Source organism: Hippocampus zosterae, chromosome 16 (assembly GCF_025434085.1).
Source record: "Hippocampus zosterae strain Florida chromosome 16, ASM2543408v3, whole genome shotgun sequence".
Classification (NCBI taxonomy): domain Eukaryota; kingdom Metazoa; phylum Chordata; class Actinopteri; order Syngnathiformes; family Syngnathidae; genus Hippocampus; species Hippocampus zosterae.
Genome location: NC_067466.1, coordinates 5,336,062 through 5,349,456, shown reverse-complemented (window position 1 = coordinate 5,349,456; position 13,395 = coordinate 5,336,062). Strand labels below are relative to the sequence as shown.

Here is a 13,395-nt window from a genome sequence, read left to right as displayed (position 1 = left end):
CAGTGGGATACGGGCTTTTGAAAAATTCACAATTCGCCTGTGAAAATTAACAAATCCAGAAATAAATAAAAAAGTTTATCTCATATCCATTAGTCCAAAGTTGAATGGAATTCGCCACACAATAGACAGGTTATCCTTCAGGTCAGCTCAACCTTACAACAATGTGAAAATTTGCAGTCAAAGCAGAGAGTGGGATCGAATTTTGACCCTCCTCCAGATAGTACTGCGTAGGTCACGTTTGTTTTTACCCTTCTATTCGCCTTCTTCAGACAAGAGAAGCCCTTATTTGCAAGTCTGTGGCAGTCGGTTTACTCTAAATCTGACCACAGTTTTTGGGTTTCCTGCAACACCTCTTCCTGGTGGGGTAAAGAACACAACCTGCTTACGTAAATAAGCCGGGGGAGAAGGCACATGGAGCCAAAGGTGAGCCGCCTGTTGCCATATTTCACAAGAAGAACCATTGTTTGGCTGCAAGCTTATTCCTTGCAATGCGAAGTAGTTTCCCTCTTTGCAAAAAATGACAGGAGAGAAATGTTTAGCAAAGCAAAGTGGAGGAGGCTTATCCACAAAAAACAAAGCTACTTTTGTCCCACGAAAGGCTTCATTCTCAACCATTGCATTGTCCCGTCAACATAAAGCACAGCAATTACCGGTATGTGAATACAAGAGGGACCATTCCTCCCAAATCCACAGTATTTCAGATTGTCTGTTTGTCATTTGACAGGTTTACTTTCAATTTTAACAGCTCAGTCACTTACCCCCATCATGAATCAGAGATTCATTCTCACTTATTATAAACCTTTCTTTTTGTGCTAGCACAAGAGACAGGAGCTCTTTCTCACCAATCATGACGAATATGCAATTACATAATTCATTTCAATTAATTCAGGGTGACTCGGTGTTCAATTCGTTAGTGGGTCGGCCTCGCAATGCAGAGGTGCAGGGTTTGATCCCGGGGCTCCAGCTTTCCTGTGTGGAGTTTGCATGTTCTCCCCCTGCCTGCGTGGGTTTTCTCCGTGTACTCCGGTTTCTTCCCACATTCGAAAAACATACATGGCAGGTTAATGGAGCACTCTAAATTGCCTCTAGGTGTGAGTGAGAGGACGGATGGTTGGTCGTAAGCTGGGATAGGCTCCAGCACGCTCTGAGACCCTCGTAAGGATAAATGGATCAGAAAATTGATGGATGGATTTAAAATTTGAATAGAAGATTCTCGAAACGATTTTAATTTGACTTTTTATTTGATCTCCCATCGGAGAAACATGCCCTCCTTGCTGCATTGAACAATACAAACACATAAGCAACGGAGTGATATATTGCGTTTATTAAATTATGACGGAAGTGACGCAACAGCGCACGGTATGGCACCAGCTTCCCGCCGTAGTTCAGGCAGAGCTACCAGGGAAGTCACAGGGTAAGTCAGGTTTCATTGACCGTCTGGATTTATTTCTAGTTTAATTACAATATTTCACGTTGTTTTCCCTTTTTCTACGGTGCTGTGTATTTAATTAGTTCCCGGAATTGTTCCGAGTCCACATTGCTTTTTGTGTCGTCATTTAATTTAAGTTTTGTCGAATGAAAGTTTTTATCCATTGAGTTAACAGGTGTTTTTTTTTTTTTGTTGCGCAGTTATTTTCTAGACTGAAAAGCCCCGTGACTTCACCTATCTTGCCATACTGTGTTGCAGGTAATGCTTCTTTCCTTTTGATTGTACTCTATATAGTTTTTCGTGTTGTTTTTCATTTGACTATTAGTGTGGCTGGCGTGTACCCGCGCGGTTCGTCGCGGCTGCCATTACTGTGCATTGTGCAGCCGTTCTGCTGCGTGTGATGCGTTTCCCTTTTCTTTGTAAATAGTTAATATACGATCACCTATGTTGTATATTTTGTTTTGTTGTGCATTTAGTTTCTTATGGATGATGTTTAGTTGAGGCAGAGCTACCAGGGAAGTCACAGGTTATTTTCTAGACTGAAAAGCCCCGTGACTTCACCTATCTTGCCATACTGTGTTGCAGACAATAAAAAAAGGGAAAAGCCACATCCTAGTGTCTGGTATTCTTGAAGCGGCAGCGACGTGGAGCTCGAGACCATCATTGTTGTGACCACCGTCACACATACGCTACACCACATACATTGGACAATACATACAGTACCGCATGATATATACTCTACACACAATGGACGGTACATCACAGTCATATGCACACCCCACACTGTACCTCATGTCCTCCTGCTTGTCTGTCTACCTTCTTCTAGTTGTTTGTTAATTAGGCTGATAGCCTGCAGTATGAATGAGTTTTTGTATCAGTTTAATTTGCAGAGGTGTCCTGTACCTCCTTCCTGAATGTAGGAGTTCGAATTGGGAGTGCAGCACATGAGAAGGATTGTCTAGAATGTTGTTGGCCTGTTGAATGACGGACTGCACATACAGTATATATCCTGGGGAGCAGGAGGGCAGTGGCTGTCCGATTACCTTCCGTGCTGTTTTAACAGGTCAACAGAACGCTTCTGCCAACTCCAAATAATCTCAGACGTCGCAAGAAATGAAGGCGCTGATGGATCTTCGAACAGACACTTGATACATGTGTCTGCCAGTCAAGCTTGCTATCCATATAAATCCCCCAGGATTTGTATGAGGAGACCTGCCTGATGTTCGTGCCATTTATAGAGATGGGTCTATGGTCTTCAATTGATTTAAGGTCAAACACCATTTCCTCATTTTTTCCCACATTTATGTTTAGATGGTGTTCATTACACCAGTCAACAAGTACGTCAATCCCATCACAGTGGCTATTGAGATGATGAATCTCTCTAGCACAGTCCCACTATTGTACATGGACAACTGCATACAGTTGAATCTTGCTCATGGGGGCAATAGGGGGTGAGCCCAACCACAAATAGAGAATTTCCGCAATTTGTGCAGGTTTGCACGAGAGAGAAGAGGAATGAAGGTCAGTCGTAGTAAGACAGAGTACATGTGCATAAATAAAAGGGAGACCAGTGGAACGGTGAGGTTAGGGAGGAGAGGTGGTAAGGTACAGGAATTTAAGTACCTAGGAACAACAGTGCAGAGCACCGGAGACTGTGGAAGAGAAGTGAAGAATAGAGTACAGGCAGGATGGAACAGCTGGAGAAAAGTGTCAGGAGTGATTTGTGATAGAAGAGCGTCAGCTAAGGTGAAGGGAAAAGTCTACAGAACAGTTGTGAGACCAGCCATGATGTATGGCAGGGGTGCCCAAACCTTTTGGACCGAAGATATACTTTTCGATCATCTAACCTCTACCCTTACCGGCACGCGCGAGGACGCATACACACACACACATATACACTAAGGGTGTGGAAAATAATCGATATAAATCGATACATCGATGCGCATGTGTGCGATGCGAGTGCATCGGCTCATTCACTGGGTACGACGCGATTCACGGGTGAAATCGAGATTCATCACGATGCATTGGTGGGTATCGGTAAAATCCGATTCAAGCGCCGTTTTATTCATGTTAAACGTCACCTATCTGCCCTTTCCTCGGCGCAACAAATGCACCATCATTGTTTTGCGTTTTGTGTTGAATACGGACGGTAGCCGTGCGTCACATACAGTCCAGTACACAACTAGCGAAACACTATGGAAGTTCGCGCAAGCAGCAGCGAGGAAACTACTGTATTTAATGCTTCAGTAACATTCAGATCTTATTTTTGGAAATACTACGGCTTCAAAAAGAAACACGGAAAGATTGATAAAAGCTCCGTAATTTGCAAAGAATGTCGCACTACGAAGCCATACAATGGCAGCACCACAAATATGCAGACCACTTAAAACGATGGCACCACATCAAGTTTCCCGCCCCCTCCCCGTCCAGTTCCTCATTGGACACCGGAGAAACTCTTGGCAAACCAGGTCAGGATCAGAAAAAAAATCGCCTCTTATTTTGGGGGTCCCCTTGCAGCTCACTGTGACCGCGCAAGGAAAAACTATATATGGATGACTCTTTTGGACATTTCATTTTGACACTCAGTGAGAGTGGTCTGTGTACGCTACAATACACACAGCAGCTTTGACGCTGTGACTGCCAAAATATGTATTTTTTTCTGTCCTATGGAGATGAATATTTCATATAAGACACTCAGTGAGTAGTCTGTTTATGTTTACACTGCAGCAACAGCTGTAAGTCTCAGGTACCAAATTGTTTACATTTTCTTTGCACAAAACCCAATTGTGAAAGGGCTTAAATAAGTTGTTTTACACGTTCTACTGTTTATAAGGAATAAAGCGGTCTACTTTTTGCAATACCATACTGAATTCCATCTTTTTTTTAACTTTTTTTCTTTGCGTATTTGCATCATGTTTAATTGCACAATATCACAACAAATTGCACTGTATCGTATCGGATCGCATTGATTTGAACTAAATGTGTATCGCGTCGTATCACATCGTGAAGACGGTGAAACGTATCGCATCGTGTCGCCAGAAAATTCCATGTATCGTTTAAGTATCGCATCGCTGGTAGTGCATCGAGATGTGTATCGAATCGTCCTCAGTGCTGAGATTCACATCCATAATAGACACACACACACACAAATGCACGCCATGATGAGAAACAGCCTGAAACTGAGGTATGCGATGCACTTTTGCAGCCTGTTAACGATTGTAGCTCACACGTATCGTATTAAAGTGCTTCCCTGTGCCCTCCTAGATTCATATTCTTTGCCCGTGCCCTCAGTGAATTGTACACGAAGCAAACTCTGAATGACAATAATGACAATAAAAGATAGAGCGCAACAGCTCTGATCACAAGCTGCAATTGCAGACTGCTGAAAGCTAACAACTTCCGGTGACGTAATCATACAGCACCGTAAATTCAAGATTTACCTGCTTTATTTTATTTAAAAAACTTTTTTTTTTGTGAAAATGAGAATGATAGGATGATTAGAGTGCAGCGTACATTAACACACACACAAAAAAAAATTACTAACATGTATAAAGACACACAAATGGTTTGTTTTTTTTCTCCTCGACACTCCTCAGATCTTCTTGGGACCTGTCTTAGATCTACCAGTAGATCAGGATCGACGTAATGGGCACCCCTGATGTACGGTCTGTGGCATGTAACCAGAGCCACAGGGTCATGTTACGACGGCGTGATGTCACGGCCGTAAAGTGGGCAGTGGCCGAAAGGCATTGATATAAAATGTGGCTCCTGACAATAAACGACAGTGAGCACAGTGTCCAACTCCACGTGTTTTATTGAACACAACACAGTCTAGAGATACTAGCAATAGGCAAAAGACGGGAGGCGGAGTTAGAGGTGGCTGAGTGAAAGATGCTGAGATTCTCCTTCGGAGTGACAAGGATGGACAGGATCAGAAATGAGGTCATCAGAGGGACAACTCAGACAGGAAAGTTTGGAGAAAAAGTTAGAGGCCAGACTGAGATGGTTTGGACATGTACACAGGAGGGACAGTGGATACATTGGTAGGAGAATGGTAGAGATGGAGCTACCAGGTAGGAGACAGAGAGGAAGGCCAAAGAGGAGATTCATGGATGCCGTGAGGGAAGACATGCAGGTAGTTGAAGTCAGAGTAGAGAATGCAGAGAACAGGGAAAGATGGAAATTAATGACTCACTGGGGCAACCCCTGAAAAGGGACACGCCGAAAGGAGAAGAAGACAGTAACTGACGCTGCCCTAATAATGATTTTAATTGCCTCTATTAATAGTTTAACCTATAACTATACAAAAACAAAATATGATCCCAAAACACCTAAACCCTTTCAGGGACAGCGGTTACTGCAGTGAACTGCCGTATCATGTTACAGGGTACACGAAAGGGATAGTACTGTAACATTCTAAACAATGAATGCGATAGGATGGTTATTGGGTCATAAATGTTAGGTTGCACTTTCACAACTACCAACCAAGCCCTCCACCCCCAAACACACGCACTTCTGAAAGCCCCTGGCAGCCACTGAGCGTGTGTGTTCGCGGAATTTCCACCCTCGGCCTTCCACCGCGGAAGTTTGTTTGAGTGGACAAATAGTTTCATGTTCCAGCCCATAGTGACGTGTCACTTCAAAAGATGCCATGATAGAATAAATAGACATACTGTAAAGAATATTCTTCCACAAAAAGAATTCTGCCCTACCACATTAAAGAAAATCACAAATATGCGAGTTTCTCCGCAAATTATAAAGGATTTGGTCCCAGAAAAAATAAATAAATACAAATCAATGAATAGACTATGAACACACTTCTGGGTGTGTCAAGTCATTGGAAGCCCTCAAATCAGGGGTCTAAAACTCCAGTCCTTGAGGGCTGCTTTCTTGCACATTTTAGATGTTTCCTTCGTCCAAAAGACCTGATCCAAACAATGACCTCATCAGCAAGCTCTGCAGAGCCTGATAACAAACAAACCTGACCATTTGTATCAAATGTCTTGTACGAGAAAAACTTTTCACAACATGCAGGCAAGCAGGACCTCGAGGACCGAAGTTTGAGACCTCTGATTTGAGGGTTTCCAATGACTTGACACACCCAGAAAGGTCATTTATCCTCTTCCATAGTGTCGTTTTTTCCCACATGTTGATTCATTATACTGTATTAAATGTAATGTATTCATATTTTTACATATTAAATTATTTAGGATATTTTTTTGTCACCATAACACCATAAAAACCTTCAACAGACCACCCTGTTGGCAGCGAACCCTACTCGCGAAACCTGAAGTAGTCTCTTTGGCACTGTAATGTGGCATTTGCTTGTGCATCGATTAAGACATTTTTTTTCCTTTCTCCTCAAATCCACTATTTCGAACCAATGGGATTTTCTGAAGTGAATTCTCCCATTAGTTTTCTCTAAATTGGGAATTTCTCCATTGTGAGATGAATAAAGTTTTTTTTAAATTCTTATTCTTATTGACCACGACTATTGCGACCGCTGAAGACACCATTTCACAACAACTGGCTGTTTTAACCCTTTCATGCACCCTGTGACCTGATAACATGAGAAGTTGTCCGCTGGAGTGACCGCTGATCCTGAAAGGGTTCAAATGGAAACGTATAAACAACAGCACAGGAGAGTTGTTGAATTTCAAATGGATCTTTTTGTGACAGTACTATTTTATGTTGATAAAAGGATACTAATCATATCCTTTTTCGACAGCTTATCTTATTTAGGGTCATGAGTATGGGAAAGACGCAGTGTACACACTGGACTGATTGATTGTCCATCACAGGGCAGATTTAGACAACCATCCACACACATATTCCCACCTATTTAGATTCTTTGATTAGCCATTACAATAAACAATATTCGAGACTGGCTCTCATTCATTCATTCATTGGTCGAACCGCCTATGTTCACTTGGGTCGCGACCGTGCTGCAGCCTATCACACAATCGTTCCTAAAATTGAAAGATTTTTCCTGTAGGAAATTACTCATTGAAATTATTCATCAAATATTTTTGAATTATTTTTTTCTATTTTTGATTTATTATTTATTATTTCTGAGCTCAATAATTTCGCTGAGGGGTGTTTTATTTTTTTTATTTTTTTTTGGGTGATGGATAAGCATAACCTTTGAGGATTTGTAGAGGATCATCACTGGCTGGGGCTCATCTTTTCATGATTATTTTTTTTTCATCCATGATTGTATCAGTGGTTGATTGGCATTGAGAGCCAGTGCAGTACACGTCCGCGATGCAATGGGATGTGCTCACGTAAATACAGCCTGAGCAACAAACGCCTCACCCTGTTTTTCTCTCTCCATTATAGAGACGTCAAAATAGTTTAAACAAAGGAAAACAAATATCCCCACAAGTTGGGATGTTTACAGTCTCTGTGGCATCAGGCCAGCACAGAACTCCCACATAACATTCTTATCCATGTATCCACCCAGCGCTGGTGAAATATTTTGGGAAGGAATCAAAATTCTCAAGATGAACGTTTGATGAATGTACATGTTTTGCTCATAAATTCCACGAGTGGTTAATTTAATATTAATGCTTTCCAAGAGTTAGCTCCAGTCTTGAACAAAGGTGAACTTCCTGCACTCTGTCTGAGGCCAAGGTCTGAGAGCATGATTTAACATCTGTTCATAATGAAACGTTTTGGCATCATTTTTAGTCTAATCTTCAGACATGTTGGCACAAGCTGCCTGGAGCACGCACCTCCTCTTTGCTAAATAAAGTTACGCTTGATAGAGACCTCAGATAACATAAATCAGGATATCCCACCTGCAGTGAAAAAAAAGTCTACCATTGTTTTGGTTCAAGTGGGCAGCCATCCTGAATGACAGTGTGTACTGGACATGGGAGAGGACGGGAGGTTCTCTCTTTTGTATCTGAACGAGACGTTTGCATGTGTTATGTAAAGTGTCGGCTGACCTGATCACACAACCAGCGAAAATACCTGGACGAACCGATCAGGCTTTGCTTAACACTTGCTCATTTGGGAAAGGACGAAAAGTGTATTGTGTATTATCAAACTGGAGAAACTCTTCTACATATCTTAGAATTTAGATCATGGATCAGTTCACCCAACCAGTCTACATGTGCTTTGTGGACTTGGAGAAGGCGTTTGCACGTGTCCCTCGGGGAGTTCTGTGGGGGGTGGTTCGAGGGTATGGGGTACCGAACCCCCTGATACGGGCTGTTCGGTCACTATACCACCAATGTCAGAGTTTGGTTCACATTGCCGGCAGTAAGTCGGAATCGTTTCCAGTGGGGGTAGGACTTCGCCAAGGCTGCCTTTTGTCGCCGATTCTGTTCATCACCTTTATGGACAGAATTTCTAGGCGCAGCCGAAGCGTTGAGGGGGTCTGTTTTGGTGGCCTCAGTATTGCATCTCTGCTTTTTGTTGAGATGATGTGGTACTGTTGGCTCCTTCAAGCGGGGCTCTCCTACTTTCACTGGAGCGTTTCGCAGCCGAGTGTGAAGCGGTTGGGATGAAAATCAGCACCTCCAAATCTGAAACCATGGTCCTCAGTCGGAAAAGGGTGGTGTGCCCCCTCTGGGTCGGGGGGGAGATCTTGCCCCAAGTGGAGGAGTTTAAGTATCTTGGGGTCCTGTTCACGAGTGAGGGCAGGCGAGAGAGATCGACAGGCGGATCGGTGCAGCGTCTGCTGTGATACGGACGTTGTATCGGTCTGTCGTGAAGAAGGAGCTGAGCCAAAGGGCGAAGCTCTCAATTTACCGGTCGATCTACGTTCCAACCCTCATCTATAGTCACGACCTGTGGGTCGTGACCGAAAGAACGAGATCCCGGATACAAGCGGCCGAAATGAGTTTTCTCCGCAGTGTGTACGGGCTCTCCCTTAGAGATAAGGTGAGAAGCTCGGTCATCCCGTAGATGCTCAGAGTCGAGCCGCTTCTCCTCCACATCGAGAGGAGCCAGATGGGATGGGCATCTGATTCGGATGCCTCCTGAATGCCTCCCTGGTGAGGTGTTCCGGGCACGTCCCACCGGGAGGAGACCCCGAGGAAGACCCAGGAGACGCTGGTGTCACCCAGCTGCCCGGGGAACGCCTCGGGATCCCCCGGGGAGAGCTGGAAGAAGTAGCTAGGGAGAGGGAAGTCTGGGCTTCCCTGCTAAAGCTATTGCCCCCGCGACCCAGCCCCGGATAAGCAGTAGAAGATGGATGGATAGATGGATGGATGGATGGATGGATCAGTTTGATGGAATTTAATTCTATACAAGCTAGAAGTGACCAATCTGGAATGCCGGAAAATACCTGGTAGGCCGGGCTGGTTTATGTGTTGCTAAGGTAAAATCAGCAAAAAAAAAGTGTGTTCGGTAGTCCGAGTTGTGATATCGCCTTCTCTTTAAAACTACACCTCTACATTGTACGTAATGTGCAGGCCATGATTAGCAATGACTGCACTTATTATTCCTAAGAATTTCACCAAAAGTCGGACCAATTTAATAAAATAAGAATAAGAATAATAAGAATAACAATAATACATTTAATTTTGAAGGCGCTTTTCATCGTACTCAAAGACTCTTTACAAGAGTTTAAAACACGGGATAAAATGTACACTTAAAAGGCACACAGAATATCAAAAGTAGCGATATATAGAACTTGACTTGTGACTATATTACACGGGGTCTGTATAAAATAACACATTAGATCGACATAGTTCAACTGTCAACTGTATGTGCAACAAAGCATGCTGAGAATATCAACGGCCTAATTCTCATAGACGGATGCCCGTGTACAGTGTAAAAAAACGGGTGCACCTTCATTTTGGTGCTGGGGCAAGTCCAGTGGACCGTGTTTGGGGCTGTGTTGACCCTTTCTGACACACAGAATTTTTGTTGGAGACTACCCTCAGCTTAGAAAATGACGCATTCATTTGGGGGGGATGTTTAGTTTAATGTGTTTGTACATGGCCCTGTCACTTAGCATTCCAGGGATCGAGGGAATTTTCTATTGCACGCTCCCCAGCACATCTGCAAATTTTGTGACAAAATCTAGAATGGATTTTAGACTCAGTGCAACCACGTCTAACTCAGGGTGCAGGGGGGTGTTGTCATGGTTCTGTTTTATTTTGTCTCCAGCAGGTGGCAGAAGAGAGTGTTTCCCTCCAATCCCTCACCTGTTCCTCGTCATGTCATTATCTGTCGCGTTATAAGAGAGTGCCAAGCCATCACCAGTTGTCGGATAATTTGCCTTGCTCACGACTCTCGTACCAAGTGCTTGTTTTCTCGACCTTCTTCGAAATCGCTCATCATCATAGTCTTGTTAAGTACTTTGTGCTTGTTAAGCGTTCTTTTGTTTCTCTTGCGTTTTTGCAAGTGCTTTTGGTTAGTATGGTTTGTTTTATCCTGGTTCTTTGCATGTTATGTTGTAGTTTATCGGTCTCTGAACCTTTCTTTGTACACGAATCTTATCGTCTTCGTTTGTGGGATCCGCTCCTGTTCCAGACTGGTTCAAAACCATAACAGGTGTAAACGAAAGCAATTTTGGTGTATTTGATCGAGGCACAGGCAGACAAATTCCACCCCCAACGGACGTGTGTAATGGATCGCATCAGTTTTCATTCAGTATGGGACAATCACTCTGAATTATTATAGAAATCAGTTCAATGAATGAATTCTGGGCGGCCCGGTGGTCCAGTGGTTAGCGTGTTGACCTCACAGTGCAGTGGTCGTGGGTTCTCCCGCTCCGGCTGTCCTGTGTGACGTTTGCAGGTTTTCCCCGTACCTGCTGGGTTTACTCTGGGTACTCCAGTTTCCTCCCACATTCCAAAAACACGCATGGCATGCTGATTGGACACTCCAAATTGTCCCTCGGTTTGAGTGTGACCACGGATGGTTGATCGTCTCTGTGTGCCCTGCGATTGGCTGGCAACCGGTTCAGGGTGTCCGCCGCCTACTGCCCGAAGACGGCTGGGACAGGCTTCAGCCTCTCCCCCGCCACCCTCGTGAGGATAAAGCAAATCGGAAAATGGATATTTGGATGGATGGATGGATGGATGGATGGATGAATGAATTTTAATCATCATCATCTTAAAAATATTTTAATAGCACCTCCATCACAATTGGCAGAGGATGGGTGGTGGGGGTGCAGGGGGTCAGACATGGACACACAGTTGTGGGTGTAAGGCGGTCTGCAATTGCTTCCAAATTGAAATCCTTTATCCACAACAAATTACAGAATAGCGCATCTATGGTGCGTAGACATGGGCCACACAACAAAGGAACCAAAACACATTAGGGCCAAAGAATTCTGAGGCTTAACACCACTGGACGCAGTACTTATATGACAGGCAAACAAACGGAAAAGCCTGGAAGCGTGAAATTGTATGACAGTGAAAACAAAGACAGGGCAATGCTTGCTTCCCATAACAAACAGCAAATCCACCCAGATGGATTTTCCATTGCAGAGCCGTGTTAATGAAAGGAAGTAGGGGAGTATTTCCCAGGGATTGCATTGTGATACTGAAGACTCTTCCTCCTTCAAAGCTCGATCGAGAGAAACCTCGATTAAGAGTTTGGGCCACATTCCTAGCTGCCATTCTCAGTCACAAATGGTATTCCCCACACGGGATGCCTGAAAAACAGCCGCCAGGCATCCGCCATTATTTTGATATATGAAAGGATGTCTGATAATGGTTTTACCGAAACTTGTGACTGACAATTCACATTGCCAAAGCTAACATTCAAGTGATGCAGACTGCATATTTTTTCTTCTCTGTACTACGGCTTCATGAACACACAAACGCAAGCTAGTTTAACTACAGTATATGAGCTCAGGCCAAAAATAACTGAGGGACTGATGACAGGTTAACAAATTGAAGAAGTACATAATGTTATGTTCTATAATTTCACTCTTCGGTACTTCCCTTGTTTGTTATGTTTGGTCATCAATTTAATCGTCTTGGAATGTGTGATAAAAGATCACATACTTAACATAGTGATAAAAAGACAATGGAATGAGAAACCAAAACCTCTAACTTGCACTTGGCATTTTGACTTTTTTAATTTTTTTTTTGTGATATGTACAATACAATGCATTGCCAATTGAGTCCAGAAAACACTTTACATCCTTTCGCTGCTGTGTTCAGATGTATAACAAGTATAAGTTGTTGTTGGGTTTTTTTTTTTTGGGGGGGGGGGTTGTTTCCAAATAACAAAAACACAGATTTTTTTCATAGTCAGATACACCGAATAAATGTAGCTATGGTTCCAGAGGGGGCGGCCCGGTAGTCCAGTGGTTAGCACTTCGGCTTCACAGTGCAGAGGTACCGGGTTCGATTCCAGCTCCGGCCTCCCTGTGGGGAGTTTGCATGTTCTCCCCGGGCCTGCGTGGGTTTTCTCCGGGTGCTCCGGTTTCCTCCCACATTCCAAAAACATGCGTGGCAGGCTGATTGAACACTCTAAATTGTCCCTAGTTGTGAGTGTGAGTGCGAATGGTTGTTCGTTTCTGTGTGCCCTGCGATTGGCTGGCAACCGATTCAGGGTGTCCCCCGCCTACTGCCCGAAGACAGCTGGGATAGGCTCCAGCACCCCCCGCGACCCTAGTGAGGATCAAGCGGCTCGGAAGATGAATGAATGAATGAATGAATGAATGAATGAATGAATGAATGAATGAATGAATGGTTCCAGAGGATGACACAATCAACATGTCTCTTGAGTCTTATTTTATGACTTAGTTTACTTAAATTCTAATGCAGCCATGTGCTCCGAGAGGATTGAACATGCAAAAAAAAAAAAAAAAACACTGCTGTTCTATATGAAAAGCACATGAGCAACTCTGACAGATGCTTTGAAAGTTGTGCCCCTTGCCACACATTCACCATTGACTCAAAGTGGGCGAGAAGGAAATTCCCCTGGTGCAAAACGTAAACTTGGTTCCAATAAAAGCATCCGTTGGCACCTCAGCGGACAACAGGAAATCT

General features: G+C 43.7%; 1 long non-coding RNA gene across 1 annotated transcript; it reads left to right on the top strand.

The window, feature by feature from the left end:
* Positions 1-1,302: 1,302 nt before the first annotated feature.
* LOC127587841 (uncharacterized) lies at positions 1,303-1,660 on the top strand. The gene is made up of 2 exons (XR_007958876.1): positions 1,303-1,414; positions 1,630-1,660. It is a non-coding gene; the product is annotated as an uncharacterized LOC127587841 (long non-coding RNA).
* The last annotated feature ends 11,735 nt before the right edge of the window (positions 1,661-13,395 follow it).